The sequence below is a fragment of the Musca autumnalis genome, unplaced genomic scaffold (genome assembly GCF_047663935.1).
Source record: "Musca autumnalis isolate F117 unplaced genomic scaffold, ASM4766393v1 scaffold_801, whole genome shotgun sequence".
In the NCBI taxonomy this organism is placed as follows: Eukaryota; Metazoa; Arthropoda; class Insecta; order Diptera; family Muscidae; genus Musca; species Musca autumnalis.
The window spans coordinates 69-12,243 of NW_027412424.1; the positions used below are offsets into that span (position 1 = coordinate 69).

The 12,175-nt window shown below is 24.8% G+C and overlaps 2 pseudogenes; both read right to left on the bottom strand.

Moving 5' to 3' along the window:
- Positions 1-598: 598 nt before the first annotated feature.
- On the bottom strand, positions 599-2,474 carry LOC141388220 (NADH-ubiquinone oxidoreductase chain 6-like; annotated as a pseudogene).
- Positions 2,475-9,180: 6,706 nt separating this feature from the next.
- On the bottom strand, positions 9,181-11,963 carry LOC141388222 (NADH-ubiquinone oxidoreductase chain 2-like; annotated as a pseudogene).
- Positions 11,964-12,175: the final 212 nt, after the last annotated feature.

Genomic DNA, 12,175 nt, shown 5'->3' on the forward strand with positions numbered 1-12,175 from the left:
CAATTTCTTATGAAGTTAGATTAGCTTTAGTATTATTAAGTTTTGTATTCTTAATTGGAGGGTATAATATGTTAATGTTTTATAAATATCAATTATTTATTTGATTTTTATTTTTAATATTTCCTATAGCTTTAGTATGATTTAGTATTTCTTTAGCTGAAACTAATCGAACTCCATTTGATTTTGCTGAAGGGGAATCTGAATTAGTTTCTGGGTTTAATGTTGAATATAGAAGAGGGGGTTTTGCCTTAATTTTTTTAGCTGAATATGCGAGAATTTTATTTATAAGTATATTATTTTGTGTAATATTTTTGGGATGTGATGTATTTTCTTTTATATTTTATTTAAAGTTAACTTTTGTTTCTTTTATATTTATTTGAGTTCGTGGGACTTTACCTCGGTTTCGATATGATAAATTAATATATTTGGCTTGAAAAAGTTTTTTACCTTTTTCGTTAAATTTTTTATTATTTTTTTAGGGTTTAAAATTTTTTTATTATATTTATTATAATGAATTAAATTTAGTAGTAAAAGTTAATAGAAAATTAAATTTCTATCTTATGTTTTCAAAACATATGCTTAATTCAAGCTCATTAACTAGTTTAAAAGGTTATCTCATCATTTTGTAATTAAAGGATTAAATAAGAAATAAGAAAAGTAGACTACTGTTAAAATTTGTCCAACTAGCACAAATGGTGCTTCTACAGGTCGGGCTCCAATTCATGTTAATAAAATTACTGTAACTACTATTACTCAAAATAAAATTTTATTAATTGGGTAGAATTGAATTCCTCGGAATTTTCTTAAATGGTAAAATGGAAGAATTGCTAGAATAGCAATTGATAATACTAAAGCAATTACTCCTCCAAGCTTATTAGGAATAGACCGTAAAATTGCATAAGCAAATAAGAAGTATCATTCTGGTTGGATATGGACAGGTGTTACTAAAGGATTAGCTGGAATGAAATTATCAGGGTCTCCTAATAAGTATGGATTAATTAGTACTAATAAAATTAAAATTATTGTTATAATAATAAATCCTACAATGTCCTTATAAGTAAAATAAGGGTGGAAAGGAATTTTATCAATATTAGAATTTAATCCAATTGGGTTATTTGAACCTGTTTCATGTAAAAATAATAAATGAATTATTGTTATTGCTAATACAATAAAAGGTAAAATAAAATGGAATGTAAAGAATCGAGTTAATGTAGCGTTATCAACAGCAAATCCTCCTCAGACTCATTGTACTAAATCAATTCCTAAATAAGGAATAGCTGATAATAAATTAGTAATAACAGTAGCTCCTCAAAAAGATATTTGCCCTCATGGAAGAACATATCCTATAAAAGCTGTTCCTATTACTAAAAATAAAATGATTACTCCTACTAATCATGTAGGGGTATATAAATATGATCCATAATAAATTCCTCGTCCTACATGAAGGTAAATACAAATAAAGAAGAATGACGCACCATTAGCATGTAAAGTTCGTAATAATCAACCATAATTAACATCTCGACAAATATGATTTACTCTATTAAATGCTAAATTAATATCTGCTGTATAATGTATAGCAAGAAATAATCCTGTTAAAATTTGAATAATTAAGCATAAGCCTAATAATGACCCGAAATTTCATCAAGATGAAATATTTCTTGGAGCAGGAAGATCTACTAGTGCATTATTTGCAATTCTTAAAATTGGATGTTTAAGTCGTAAAGGTTTGTTCATTAGTTAAATATAGGTCGTAGAGGTCCCTTAAATAAATTAGTAATTTTAACTACAGCAATTAGCGTAATTAATAAATAATTTATTAATAAGATTGTTAGTAAGTTGGTTGGATAATTATATAATTTATTTAATGATAAAGAATTTTCTATTATGTAAGAATTTAAGTTTGAAATTGATTGAATTTCTAAATTAGTATATTGAAGTAAAATACTTTTATCAATAAAATATAATGAAATAATTATAATTATAAAAATTGAAATTGAAGAAATTAAAAGTTTTGTAGAAAAAGTAAATATTTCATTTGAAGCTAATGAAGTTACATAAATAAATAAAACTAATATTCCTCCTAAGAATACTAAAAATAAAATATATGAAAATCAAAATGTTTTAGTTATTAATCCTGAAATTATTGACACTAAAATAGTTTGGATTAAAAGTGTTAAACCTATTGCTAGTGGGTGTTTAATATTTATAAAAATAAAATTAAAAATAAATAGAAGAGTTATTAAAATTCATTGTATAATGTCAAGAAATAGTTTAAATAAAATATTAATTTTGGGGATTAATGATAAAGAAATTTCTTTTTTCTTGAAGTTTTAAAAGAATTAATCTTATTTTTGGTTTACAAGACCAATGTTTTTGTTAAACTATTAAAACTAATGTTAATAATTTTAAATTGATGTTTACCTAGAATTTTATTTATTATAGGGGTATTTACTTTTGTTTCTAATCGAAAGCATTTATTGTCTATATTATTAAGATTAGAATATATTGTTTTAAGATTATTTCTTTTATTATTTGTATATTTAAATATATATAATTATGAGAATTTTTTTAGAATAATATTTTTAACTTTTAGAGTTTGTGAAGGAGCTTTAGGTCTTTCAATTTTAGTTTCAATAATTCGTACACATGGAAATGATTATTTTCAAAGATTTAATATTTTACAATGTTAAAAATTATTTTTATAGTTTTATTTTTATTTCCATTATGTTTTATTAAAAAGTCATATTGAATGGTTCAAAGATTTTTATTTTTAATTTCTTTTGTTTTTATTTTAAATAATATATATTCAAATTATTTTATGTCAATTTCTTACTTATTTGGTTCTGATATGATTTCTTATGGGTTGATTTTATTAAGTTTATGAATTGTTTCTTTAATATTAATGGCTAGAGAATCTGTCTTTAAATATAATAATTATACTAATTTATTTTTATTTAATATTATTTTATTATTATTAATATTAGTATTAACTTTTAGTAGAATAAGATTATTTATGTTTTATTTATTTTTTGAAAGAAGATTAATTCCTACTTTGTTTTTAATTTTAGGGTGGGGGTATCAACCTGAACGTTTACAAGCTGGTGTTTATTTATTATTTTATACTTTATTAGTGTCGTTACCAATATTAATTGGTATTTTTTATTTATATAAGGTTACAAATACTATGAATTTTTATTTATTAAATAATTATATATTTAATTATGAGATTTTATATTTTTCATTAGTTATAGCATTTTTAGTAAAAATACCAATATTTTTAGTTCATTTATGATTACCTAAGGCTCATGTAGAAGCTCCTGTTTCAGGTTCAATAATTTTAGCTGGAATTATGTTAAAGTTAGGTGGGTATGGTTTATTACGGGTTTTCCCTTTTTTACAACTTTTAGGATTAAAATTTAATTTTATTTGAATTAGAATTAGATTAGTAGGGGGGGTATTAGTGAGATTAACTTGTTTATGCCAAACTGATCTTAAGGCATTAATTGCTTATTCTTCGGTTGCTCATATAGGAATTGTATTAGCTGGTCTAATAACTATAACTTATATAGGGATATGTGGTTCTTATACTTTAATAATTGCTCATGGGCTATGTTCTTCAGGGTTATTTTGTTTAGCAAATATTTCTTATGAACGTTTAGGTAGTCGAAGTTTATTAATTAATAAGGGTTTATTAAATTTTATACCTTCTATAGCTTTATGATGATTTTTATTAAGTTCAGCAAATATAGCGGCTCCTCCTACTTTAAATTTATTAGGAGAAATTTCATTAATTAATAGAATTGTTAGTTGGTCTTGGGTAACAATGTTAATATTATCTTTGTTATCTTTTTTTAGAGCTGCTTATACATTATATTTATATGCTTATAGACAACATGGAAAGTTATTTTCAGGTATTTATTCTTTTAGAGGAGGTAGGATTCGAGAATATTTACTTTTATTTTTACATTGATTTCCATTAAATTTATTAATTTTAAAGGGGGATATGTGTATATTATGATTATAATTTAAATAGTTTAATAAAAATATTGATTTGTGGTGTCAATGATAAGAGTAAATCTTTTTAAATCGTGAAATATTTATCAATTTGTTCTATTAGATTCGTTAGTCTATTTTTTTGTAGTCTTTTGTCATTTACGATAGGGTTAATTTTTATTATAAATGATTATACAATTTTTATTGAATGAGAAGTTGTTTCAATAAATTCTTTAATAATTGTAATGACAATTTTATTAGATTGAATAAGATTAATTTTTATATCATTTGTACTAATGATTTCTTCTTTAGTTATTTATTATAGAAAGGAATATATAGAAAGTGACTATAAAATTAATCGATTTATTATATTAGTATTAATATTTGTTATATCAATAATATTATTAATTATTAGTCCAAATTTAATTAGAATTTTATTAGGGTGAGATGGATTAGGATTAGTATCTTATTGTTTAGTAATTTACTTTCAAAATATTAAGTCATATAATGCTGGTATATTAACTGCATTGTCTAACCGAATTGGAGATGTGGCTCTTTTATTAGCTATTGCTTGAATATTAAATTATGGGAGTTGAAATTATATTTTTTATTTAGATGTAATACAATCTGATAATGAAATAATAATTGTAGGGTTATTAGTTATATTAGCTGCTATAACTAAGAGTGCCCAAATTCCTTTTTCTTCTTGATTACCTGCAGCTATGGCGGCTCCAACACCTGTTTCAGCTTTAGTTCATTCTTCTACTTTAGTTACAGCTGGTGTTTATTTATTAATTCGATTTGATATTGTTTTAAGAATAAGTTGAATAGGAAATTTATTATTATTATTATCTGGATTAACTATATTTATAGCTGGATTAGGTGCTAATTATGAATTTGATTTAAAAAAGATTATTGCTTTATCTACTTTAAGACAATTAGGATTAATAATAAGAATTTTATCTATAGGTTTTTATAAGTTAGCTTTTTTTCACTTATTAACTCATGCTTTATTTAAGGCATTATTATTTATGTGTGCTGGAGCTATTATTCATAATATAAATAATAATCAAGATATTCGTTTAATGGGTAGATTAAGCTTAATAATACCATTGACATCTTCTTGTTTTAATGTAGCTAATTTAGCTTTATGTGGGATACCTTTTTTAGCTGGGTTTTATTCTAAGGATTTAATTTTAGAAATAGTATCTTTTTCTTATATTAATATATTTTCTTTTTTTCTTTACTTTTTTTCTACTGGTTTAACAGTTTGTTATTCTTTTCGCTTAGTTTATTACACAATAACTGGGGATTCTAATTTTTCTTCATTGAATATATTAAATGATGAAGGTTGAGTAATATTAAAGAGTATAATAGGTTTATTAGTTTTAAGAATTGTAGGAGGAAGTATGTTAAATTGATTAATTTTTCCTACACCAGAAGTTATTATTTTACCTTTAAATTTAAAATTATTAACATTATTTGTATGTATTATTGGGGGATTTATAGGTTATATAATTTCTAATGTTTCTTTATTTTTTATAAATAAGGCTTTAATAAATTATAATAGTTCTTATTTTTTAGGCTCTATATGATTTATACCTTATATTTCTACTTATGGAATTATTAATTATTCCTTAATTTTAGGAAAGTTAAGTATTAAGTCATTTGATCAGGGTTGATCAGAATATTTTGGTGGGCAACAACTTTATTATAATTTAGCAAAGAATTCTCAGTTAAATCAAATATTACAAAATAATAATTTAAAAATTTATTTATTAAGTTTTGTTTTTTGGATTGTTATTGTATTTATGTATATAATTTGTTTTTATTCAAATAGCTTATATTTAGAGTATAACACTGAAGATGTTAGGGAGATTAATTAATCTTTGAATATACTGAATTTTTTTTAGTAATTTATAAAATAAAATTATTTAATTTTACAATGAAAATGTAATGTTTTTATTAAACTATATAAATAGAAGTATAAATGGAATTTAACCATTAAAAGAAAAAAGTTAGCAGCTTTTACTTGAACATCATACTTCCTTAATTGGAGTTTAAAACTCAATTCTATCATTAACAGTGATAAGCCGCTTTTTGGCTTCAATTAAAGAATAAGGGTAAATTTACCTAAGATTAGGTCGAAACTAATTGCAATATATCGCTTCATATTCAAGGTAGATTGAAAAATCAATACTTTTTGAATGCAAATCAAATGTTATAATTAACTACAACCCTATCATTAATTTGATCAATTTAATATACCTTGATTTCATTCATGATAAAGTCCTAGTAATAAAATTAAAATAAAAATAATTGATGTAATTGTTCAGTATATAAGGTTTGAAAATTTAATAATTAAAATAATTGGTAAAATTAATGCAATTTCTACATCAAAAATTAAAAAAATAATAGTGATTAAAAAAAATCGTAAAGAGAAAGGAAGTCGAGATGATGATTTTGGGTCAAATCCACATTCAAATGGAGATGCTTTTTCTCGATCAACAATAGTTTTTTTTGATAAAAGTGAAGCTAATAATATTACTACTACAGAAATTAATAAAAGGATTAAGCTAATTGTTAAAATTGAAAAAATTATCTATACTATTAATAATAGACCATATGATTGGAAGTCAAATATACTTTATATACTATATAGATAATAATTTATCCTCCTCATCAATAAATTGATACATAAAGGAATAATCAAACAATATCAACAAAGTGTCAATATCAAGCAGCAGCTTCAAATCCAAAGTGATGATTCTTTGAAAAATGATTATTTAAGTGTCGTCCTAAACAAACAATTAAAAAAGTTGTCCCAATTAATACATGAAGACCATGAAATCCTGTTGCTATAAAAAAAGTAGATCCATAAACTGAGTCAGCAATTGTGAATGGGGCTTCAATATATTCATAAGCTTGAAGAATTGTAAAATAGACTCCTAATAATACAGTAAAAAATAAACCTTGAGTAGTTTGAGAATGATTTCCTTCCATTAAACTATGATGAGCTCAAGTAACAGTGATCCCAGAAGTTAATAAAATTACAGTATTTAATAAAGGAATTTGGAATGGGTTAAATGGAGTAATTCCTATAGGAGGTCATATAGCCCCAAGTTCAATTGAAGGAGATAAGCTACTATGGAAAAAAGCTCAAAAAAATGAAACAAAAAATAAAACTTCTGAAAGAATAAATAAAATTATTCCTCATCGTAATCCTGTTGTTACAGAAAGAGTGTGAAGACCTTGGTAAGTTCCTTCTCGGGAAACATCTCGTCATCATTGATAAACAGTTAAAATTGTAATTACGTTACCTAGTAGGAAAAGAGAATTATCATATTGATGAAATCACTTTACTATTCCAGCAACTGTTGTTATAGCACCAATTGAAGCTGTTAATGGTCATGGACTATAATCTACTAAGTGAAATGGGTGATTTGAGTGAGTTGACATTAGTTTACTTCTCTAGAATATAATGTTCTTAGAACAGCAAATACATAAGATTGAATTATAGCGACTGCTGATTCTAAAACTAATAAAGCAATTTGGGTAATAATTAGGAAACTAATTAGAATAACTGATAAAGAAGGTCCTGTATTTCCTAAAAGGGTCAATAGTAAATGTCCGGCAATTATATTTGCTGTTAATCGAACAGCTAAAGTTCCAGGTCGAATTACATTTCTGATTGTTTCAATGCATACTATAAATGGTATTAAAATAGCTGGAGTTCCTTGTGGTACTAAATGGGCAAATATATGTTGAGTATTGTTAATTCAACCGTATAATATAAAACATAGTCATAAAGGAAGAGCTAATGTTAAAGTTAATGTTAAATGACTTGTGCTAGTAAAAATATATGGGAATAATCCTATAAAATTATTAAATAAAATTATAGAAAATAATGAAACGAAAATAAATGTAGAACCGTTAGCTCCTATAGGACCTAATAATGTTTTAAATTCTTTATGAAGAGTTAATAAAATATTATTTCAAAAAATATGATATCGAGAAGGTATTAGTCAGTATATAGATGGGATTATCAAAATCCCTAAAAAAGTACTTAGTCAATTTAAGGAAAGATTAAAAATACTTGATGATGGGTCGAATACAGAAAATAAATTTGTTATCATTTTCAATTTAGTGATTTTGTTGAGTGAGTCTTATTACTTAAAATTGATTTAGGTATTGAAGGAATATATGAGTAATAATTTATTATATTAAAAATTACAAATGTAATTGAAAAAATAATAAATAAACTTAATCAACCAATTGGTGCTATTTGAGGGATTAAAAAATATTAATGAATTAATAATTTTAGTTTGACAAACTAATGTTATATATTTAACTAATTTTTTCATTAGAAGTAAGTGCTAATTTACTATAAAATGGTTTAAGAGACCAGTACTTGCTTTCAGTCATCTAATGAAGAATTATTCTTAGAAATTCATTTAATAAAATAATTTACAGGAACACTTTCAATTACAATTGGCATAAAACTATGATTTGCTCCACAAATTTCTGAACATTGCCCATAAAATAGCCCTGGTCGATTAATTAAAAAATTTGTTTGGTTTAATCGGCCAGGAGTACCATCTACTTTTACACCTAATGCAGGAACAGTTCATGAATGAATTACATCAGCAGCTGTCACTAGAATCCGAATTTGTGAATTTATAGGAAGAACTACTCGGTTATCAACATCTAATAAACGGAATCCATCTACAGGTAATTCATTAGTTGGGATTATATATGAATCGAATTCAACATTATTAAAATCTGAATATTCATAACTTCAATATCATTGATGACCAATAGCCTTTAAAGTTACTGCAGGTTCGTTAATTTCATCTAATAAATATAGTAGTCGTAAAGAAGGGAAAGCAATAAATAGTAAAATAATAGCAGGTAAAATAGTTCAAATAATTTCAATTGTTTGTCCATGTAATAAATACCGATTTACATAATTATTAAAAAATAAAGTAAATATTAAATAACCTACTAATACAGTGATTATTACTAAAATTATTAATGCGTGATCATGAAAAAAAATTAATTGTTCTATTAATGGGGAAGAACTATCTTGTAAACCTAAATTTGCTCATGTTGACATTAGTTTTCTAATAAAAGTAAAATACTTTATATATGGAGCTTAAATCCATTGCACTAATCTGCCATATTAGAAATTAACTAATAAAGGCAATTCATTATATCTGTGTTCAGCAGGCGGAGTATTTTGTAATCATTCAATTGATGAATTTAATTGAATTGGGAAGATTACTTGACGTTGGGATACTAAACTTTCTCAGATAATATAGAATAAATATAAAATTCCTAATAATGAAATTGTTGACCCAATTGTTGAGATTACATTTCATGTCGTGTAAGCATCTGGATAGTCAGAATATCGACGAGGTATTCCGGCTAATCCTAAAAAATGTTGAGGGAAAAATGTTAAATTTACTCCAATGAATATTATAACAAATTGACTTTTTAAAAGCTTATTATTTAAGGTTAATCCTGTAAATAATGGGTATCAGTGGACAAAACCGGCTATAATAGCGAATACAGCTCCTATTGAAAGTACATAATGGAAGTGGGCTACTACATAATATGTGTCATGTAAAATAATATCAACAGAAGAATTAGCTAATACTACCCCTGTTAATCCTCCTACAGTGAATAAAAATACAAATCCTAAGGCTCATAAAATAGCTGGAGAATAAGTTAATTGAGTACCATATAATGTAGCAAGTCAACTAAAAATTTTAATTCCAGTAGGAACAGCAATAATTATTGTTGCTGAAGTAAAATAAGCTCGAGTATCAACATCTATTCCAACTGTAAATATATGATGAGCTCAGACAATGAATCCTAAAAGACCAATTGCTAGTATAGCATAAATTATTCCTAGAGACCCAAATGTTTCCTTCTTTCCAGATTCTTGACTAATAATATGAGAAATTATTCCAAATCCTGGTAAAATTAAAATATAAACTTCTGGGTGTCCGAAAAATCAAAATAAATGTTGGTAAAGAATTGGGTCTCCTCCTCCCGCAGGGTCAAAGAATGAAGTATTTAAATTCCGATCCGTTAATAATATTGTGATAGCTCCGGCTAAAACTGGAAGAGAAAGTAAAAGTAATAGAGCAGTAATTACAACTGATCAAACGAATAAAGGTATTCGATCAAATGTAATCCCAGTAGCCCGCATATTAATTACGGTTGTAATAAAATTTACTGCTCCTAAAATTGAAGAAATTCCAGCTAAATGTAATGAAAAAATAGCTAAATCAACAGAAGCTCCTCCATGAGCAATAATTGAAGATAAAGGTGGGTATACAGTTCATCCTGTCCCAGCTCCCTTTTCTACTATGCTTCTAACTAATAATAAGGTTAAAGCAGGAGGTAAAAGTCAGAAACTTATATTATTCATTCGAGGGAATGCTATATCAGGAGCTCCTAGTATTAAAGGAACTAATCAATTTCCAAATCCTCCAATTATAATAGGTATAACTATAAAGAAAATTATAATAAAAGCATGAGCTGTTACAATAACATTATAAATTTGGTCATCACCAATTAGTGCACCAGGGTGCCCTAATTCAGCTCGAATTAAAATTCTTAATGAAGTTCCAATTATACCAGATCATGCTCCAAAGATAAAATATAAGGTACCAATATCTTTGTGATTAGTAGAAAATAACCATTGTTGCGATTAAATGGCTGAAGTTTAGGCAATAGATTGTAAATTTATTTATGAGAATCATTCTCTTTAATCAATTAGCTTTATAGTCAATAATGACATTAGACTGCAATTCTAAAGGAGTAATAAATTTACTAAGGCTTAAAAGATTATTCTTATATTGATAGCTTTGAAGGCTATTAGTTTATTTAACTTAAAACCTTAAAAAAAGAAATATAAGGAAGAAGTTAAAAATAGCCCAAAGGTCGAAATATAAGAAAAGATCAATAATAACTTTATATTAGAACTTTTATAAAATGAAAATGTTATTCAGTTATTTTCGTAATAATTCAATATGAAAGCTCTATAACATAATCGTATATAAAAATATAAAGTAATTAACGTTATTATTACTATAAAAGTCAATAGAAATAATTGATTATTCATAGTAAGGGATTGAATTACAAATATTTTAGGTAAAAATCCTAAAAATGGTGGTAATCCTCCTAGTGAAAGAAGGTTAAAGAATAAAAAAAATTTAATTCTTTTTTCATGGAAAAATAGTGTAAATAATTGATTAATATAAGAAATTTTGAATATATTAAACATAAATACTATTGAGAATGTTAAAAATGTATAAAATAAGAAATACACTAATCAAATATTTCTGTTATATATTGCTGCCAATATTCATCCTAAATGATTAATTGATGAATAAGCTATTAATTTGCGTAAAGAAGTTTGGTTTAATCCTCCTAATGCACCAATTAAGCTTGATAAGATAATTCTAATAATAATTAATGGCTTAAAAATTACATAAGAAATTAATATTAAAGGAGCAATCTTTTGTCAAGTTATTAAAATTAATGCATTAATTCATGATAATCCTTCTATTACATTAGGAAATCAAAAATGAAAAGGAGCAGACCCACTTTTTAATAAAAGAGTAGAGAAAATAATTATTTCTATTAAATAATTCGAATCTCTATTTATATTTAATAAAAATAGGATTACTGCAAACAAAAATACAGAAGAAGCTAATGCTTGCGTTAAAAAGTACTTTAAAGATGCTTCTGTAGATATTAATTTATTACCTCTTATTAGGGGGATAAAAGCTAATAAATTAATTTCTAACCCTATTCAGGCTCCTATTCAAGAGTTAGCTGAAATAGCAATTAAAGTTCCTATTATTAAAATAGCTAAAAATATAATTTTTGATGAATTATTAAAAATTAAAAAGAAAAGGATTAGAACCTTTATAAATGGGGTATGAGCCCAGTAGCTTAATTAGCTTATCTTTTTATATTTTGGTGTACGATGCACAAAAGTTTTTGATACTTTTAGAAATAGTTTAATTCTATTAAATATAATTAATGAATGTAATATTAATTACATAATTTACCCTATCAAGGTAACCCTTTTATCAGGCAATTCATTCAATGAAACTTGACTCTTTTTTTTTTTTTTTTTTTTTCCTTCTTTATAGTAATTTTT